The sequence below is a fragment of the Egretta garzetta genome, unplaced genomic scaffold, assembly GCF_000687185.1.
Source record: "Egretta garzetta isolate BGI_Z169 unplaced genomic scaffold, ASM68718v1 scaffold132, whole genome shotgun sequence".
Lineage (NCBI taxonomy): Eukaryota > Metazoa > Chordata > Aves > Pelecaniformes > Ardeidae > Egretta > Egretta garzetta.
In genome coordinates this window covers 1,217,641-1,223,811 of record NW_009258892.1, presented here as the reverse complement: position 1 = coordinate 1,223,811, position 6,171 = coordinate 1,217,641, and positions in this window count along the sequence as shown.

Here is a 6,171-nt window from a genome sequence, read left to right as displayed (position 1 = left end):
ACCATTTTTTCCTTCACTCTGAAGAAAAGATGCTCTTCTCTGTCTGTCTCTTGCAGCAGTCGAGAGGTCTGTGGCTTGGTCTGTGTGTTATGTATGCAAAAATGTGCTGTTGAATAGCTGCAAAATAGGTAAATCATAAGCATTTTACAGCTCTGCCTGGTGTCCTACATGGAAGGGAAGGTGCAAATTGCTCAGACGGAGGAGCTCTCTGCTGCAATATGCTTTGCAAAGAGGGGATGTAGAAGAAAGGTGGTATAACTGGAACTCACACCCATTTGTTTCTGAAAAGCCATAGGACAAAACCAGTGAAAAAGCAATGCCACTGTGATTTTTGTTACTGTGAGGGAAGACCAGTGAGCAGCCAGGCTGTTGGGCTTTCACTATGAGTTTTACTGCCTACAGAGGTGAGGAAAATCCACAGTCTACCCCTTGTATGTCTCCCTTCTCTCTCCAGACACTTGCTGATTTTTTTCCTCATTTTTAGCTTTTAACATTATTTTTCCCATGCAGAAGAGTTGTTATGCCCCATTTTCTTAATTTAATTAATTACTTAATTAAATTAAGGTGTGATCCTTATACCTGCAGATAAAATATATTTTACAGTACAGCCTCTCACCTAGTTGCACAGGGCCCTACATGCATAAATTACAGTGACAGCAATGGTCACTACTTGCTTAACTGTCTCACTGATTAATGGAAGCTAGATTCCTGAATGTCACAGCAACCTCGTCCAAAATTCTGGTTTGCAGTGACACCAGGAACCTAGGGAGTTCTGACTACTCATGGGGTAGCTTTTGCCATGAAGCCCTTTCTGACACACAGAGACCTGTGAATGAAGATGTGGAAATAATTTCAGCTGCTTTCTTTCTCTTCCATTGACTTTCCTTGTATGTATTTGTAAATATATTTACATGTATTTACATACATATCTCTGATTATACATACATGTGTATGCATCCACGGGCATGTAAGTGTTTATGTGTGTGTATATATGTATATGTATAAACCCTCACATTATATATTTATAGTCACTGAGCATTAGGCTAATTCAAAAACAAAGCTTTCACTGAGATTCTGGTTTAACAACTCCTAATGATATATTCATACATAACAGAGTAAATGAATCAATAACAGAATCATGATTTACATTTAAATGCACATTTCTTTACATCCTCTTTATAACAACAATTCTTTTTTTTAAACATTGGTATAAATGTTATCTTCTTGTGCTACCTAGGTTGGCAGTGTACTGAACGTACTGAACCTAAGTCATGTTGGCAGGATCAAGTGCATTTGCTCCCATATATTTTTGATATTGTGGAGTCCTGGGCCTGACAAATATTTGAGCTGGAGATCATGTAACACATTCAGATGCTATAGCCTCAAGGCAAATAATTAGAGAAAAATACTAGATCGAGGAAACAGGGTTAAAAAACTTGATTTGAGCAATGGTGGATGAAGAAAAAGCAAGCAAGAGGTTTGCTGTTGAAAAAGTCTTCAAATAAAAGAAAAGTTATAGTATCTCAGTGTGGTTGAGTAAGTGGACTCTACCTTGTTATGAGGAATTAACTTGTAGCAACAAAACACTCTTCCATATTGTCGTTATGAAACAAAAATGCAATTGCATGGAATCACACTGTCTTCCATAAATAGTATGTTGCATCACCTAATACTTAAGGACATAAAAGTCCTAATGAAATTAAATTCTAATCACTTTTTCAACACTCCTCAAAGACAGAACCTGATATTGGGGTTTGGCCAATGAATTCTTGCTGTTCAGAGTCTTTGCCCAGCAAATCATACAATAATTCTTTCAAGGCTTTGCTGAACTTAAAAAGAAGTTGCAGCTCACTAAAAAATATATGTCAGTTCTTAAACTTCTTGAAAAATTCCTTCAGAAAATTCTGGCATCTCTGACGTGATGTAACCTGTTCACTGGCAACTAGTGCACAAAGACAGACAAAATGTACCACAGGCATTTCTATGTTACACAAAAATAACAAACAAGGTATGTGACTCACTATACTGAATATCAGCTTCCAGTAAGTGCTGCTAATAGGTCAGCAAAGCCTCTGTGGCATTGTGGTATCGATAAGAATTCAAGGGGTAAAATGCATGAGATAATATCAGTCTATCATGTTTTTCACACTCTTGGGTGAAAAAAGTCCTGGCCTACTCATGCCCCCAGAGCTGCAGTTATCAGCATTCTGCTTCTCACCTCCAAGGTCAGGATTAATTTCCTTTTTTCAATACTTTTACCTATGAAGAATGAACTAAATAAATTGAATCGACAGATAAAGTATTTTATGAATAAATTAGGAAGTCTTTCCGTCCTGTCATTGTCACCCCTTGAAGTGACAGATTAGCTGCTGATCTGAAATCTATCAAGTGAATTCTTGAGCTAACGCCCTCCTGCCCTCCCTGGAGGAACCTCTGGCTAAATAAAAAACAGCTATAAAAAGATCTTTCCCGCAGAAAGCTAAAGATGCTGAATCTTGGAACTGCAGGTCTCACTCCACCACACAGACTCAAACCTTATATAGGCATTTTCTGCTAGGAGCAGTAATACTTTTCCTTTCAGAAAAGCAGGATTTGTAAAGCCTGACAGACTCTACAGCCCTCCTTATTAGCTGATGTTCAATAAGTTTTAACCAAGATCTAAATCTATGTTTATTCACACAGAATGTGCCTGTAGTCTTTATTGCTAATTAATTCACTTTACAAAGTCATCTGCCTAATGTTTAAAGTGGTTTTACAAACGGGAGGTTCAAAGTTGAGGCTGTCTCTTCATCTTCAGTGTACCTAGCTAGGTATGTGTTGTGGCACATATGGAATGTAGCATCGTTCATTGATCTAGCACACTCAAAATGTATAGACACCAGGGAACAAATTAAGGGCAAAATCCTTCTCTCAGATCTGTTGTGCATGGATCAGAGATAAGCAGTACAAATTAGAGCTTTTCTCAGCTGCAATGCACAAATGTTGCTTCGTGAGTCCCCTCCAGGCTTCAAAAAGAGGTTGTGCCAGTTGTGCAATAACATTCTCTTTGGGCCAGGCAAATCTCCAAGGGTGTGTGGTCTGGCCAAAAAAAGACCATTTTATCTGTCAGGTCTTTGCTCCCATTAGACGTTTGCACATACACACTTCACTGAACATGAGATCGAATCAATACATGCAGGCCTGCTCGGGAATGAAACATGAGCACTCAATAAAATAAATAAAGAAAGAAATATGTGTACAGTCCCCAGCCTGATGAAGAATTCAAATTGCCTCAGAGTGGTTTTACAGGTTTATACATAGAGCTTGTTTAATTTTCTGTTAATTCCCTGTGTTGTGTGCTTATTGCGATTTACTTTTACTCTAATTAAAATAAAATATTAGTCAAGGTTGCTGTGTTTATGCTTCATCAATATAGACAGGAGAAAGACAGTGCATGGGTTAATGATGGATTTTCACCTCCCTTTAATGTTCACGGTTGTGAATTTAGATTTCCGTGTGATTAAAAGGAAGGTCGTACTGCGTGCTGACCTACACGTGAAGCACGTCTGCTCTCGGTCCAAATGTTGTATCATACTTCACTGGTCACTGAGGTAGATTCTCGTCAGGGTATTGCTACCTGGGAGCCAAGAGACAACAGCTATCGCTCGTCAAACAAATACTGTGAGATTTGTACCTATGACACCTGTAATATGTTTATTTGTGTCAGCCAGAATATTGTTTCCCTTGTACAGGAGGGAGCAATCTTGTGTTTTGTCTTTGAAATAAGACACTCGGAAACAATCGAATATATTGAATTCATTTCCAGTACGGCATCAGCGATTGGTACACTGCTAGATAGTTGTTCACGGTGTTTATGCTCTAGTAATCTGCTCCTGGGAAGAGATCCATCATTTCAGTGCTCTGAGGCGTCTGGGCTCCGAGCTCTGGGAGGGATTTGGGACTCCTGTCTTGGAAATGGGTTTGATCGATTTAGTGCCTAGGATGTGGGAATAGCCACCCTGCTCCAGTTTCTAATGAAAATTCTCCAGCTCCTGTGTACATCAAGAGTAGTTGAAAATCAGATTGTAAGTCCAAGGTCATGTACAAATTCCAAAGCAGGCTTAAAACTAGTCCCCGCTCTAAGCAAAAACCCTTTCTTCTTGCTTCATTGAATATTCTTCATTGAAATCATTGCAACTACAGTCTGGATTCCTCCTGGTTTGTAAATGCAGTCAAAATTAATTTGGATCCTAAGACTTGTATCTTTTGTATTTACAAAAAAAACCCCAACAAAACAAACACAGTGTTTATTTTTAAAATGTCACTCTTGTCCTGTATTGTCAGTAGAAGACTTTTGAATACTAAGGCTCTTGCATTTTTCTCTTTCAGCTTTCAAAAAGCTTTTTTTTGCACAGGGACAAGTGCATGACTAGATAATAGTTTGATACCTTTTCATGATAAAATACTTAGCTGAGGACAGAAATATGCCCTTATCTGCTGACGTTGTTTATGAAAGAAATACAACTATCCAGAAAGATAATGTCTTTTGTTTTTCTAAATTGTGTAGTTGAAAAAGAGACTGTGATCCACTGATATACAAATAGATGTCCCATGTTGGCATCTCCCTGCCTAGCTATCACTCCAAATTCTTGAAATTACGGAGCCAAAAAATAAAGGTGGGAGGCAGAGTTTCTGTGGGTGAAGCACAGCGCTTCAGATATCATCACAGAACCTATTCACCAAATTACTGCAGATAAGAGACTTTTCTTTGCATAAAGGGCATTTACACTCCTCTCAGAATTGTATTTTTATCCCCAAAGACTGAACAATATGATTAGGAGTTCAGTATTTGATGTTCCACAGAGAAGGACGGAGACATGGCCTCATTCACACACACTTGCTTCTCAAAATTTAGAGCGCTCTCGGTTTTTTGCAAACATGCATACAGGCATTAGGCAGAGAACTATAGATTTGTCTCTGCCTGCAATCTACCTGGAGGGTGGTGATCTTATCCAGCCCAGGCTTATAAATACATAAATTCTTTAGCTCAAAATATGATTTGTAAATGAGTTCCGTAACGTCAAGCCAGGTGCCAATGTCTGAATATTCAGTCTTCTCTACCCTATTTTATAACTGGAAACCAACAGAGGTTTCTGTATTTTGATATACTAATATTTGTATAAAAACCAAACATTTTGAAAAGAAGGCAGCCTTAACATTAACAAAAATGCTCATCTAACCATTGTTGAAATTATAAAAACTCAGCAAACCCCCTTCAGTTTGAATGCCAGTTGCTGAAGAAGACAAATTCTAAGTATTTAAACCATTTTTTAGAGTGTAGAAAGCATTTCTAAGATGTTAGAAGTGCAAATATGCATGTTTTTAAAAAGTAAAATGAGTGACATCGAAGGGACATCGTCTTCTTACTCCTGTACTTTTCCAGAGTAGCTGGCCGTGTAAGGCAAGAAGGATGTGGACTAAAGTTGACAAAGGGAATTAAATATCAATAAATGACAAACATTTGAGACTGCAAGGAAAACTAGTGTAAAAAGGGTAGCCGCACGTCTTTCCCAGTCCCACCAGTTTCAACAGGAATAGGTCTCCTCACTCAGCCTGAGGTCCGCCAGGGCCTATCACGGCAGAAGATCTCTGTGCCTAAAGATCAGTTTTGAGGCTTGAGAACAATGTCAGCTCCAAATTTTGTTCACCCCATTCACAGAAATAGGCTTCCTAAGACAAGAAGGATGCTGATATACGGTGATCAAGCTTTGGACCAGTGTACAGAAGGAGCATAAAAAGTGATCAACCATCAATGCTAGCAAAATAGGACCCCTAGGAATTATCTAAAGGTCATAGAAAATGAATAAATATTAATGCACTTATCATGCAGAATCTGAGAAATGTGCTGTTATGACTGAAATATTATTCAAAGACAAGTATTGTAATTAAGGTTTTTCTTTTCCCTAGGCAGTGATAAAGAAATGCCGGGTTTATCCTCAGCCTTTAGCCAGCAAGTGGTTTTTTCTCCCCTTAATTCTAATGTGAGTTACCCCCCTCCCCTTTTTCTCTTACTTCCAGGTGCATTCCTGGGCTACAGCGGTTGTTAGTTTGTGTAACCCCATGAAGTCAGAAGGCTTAAGAGCCCCTAGAGCTAATACAAAATGTATGAGCGTGCCATATCTCGAAATTCCT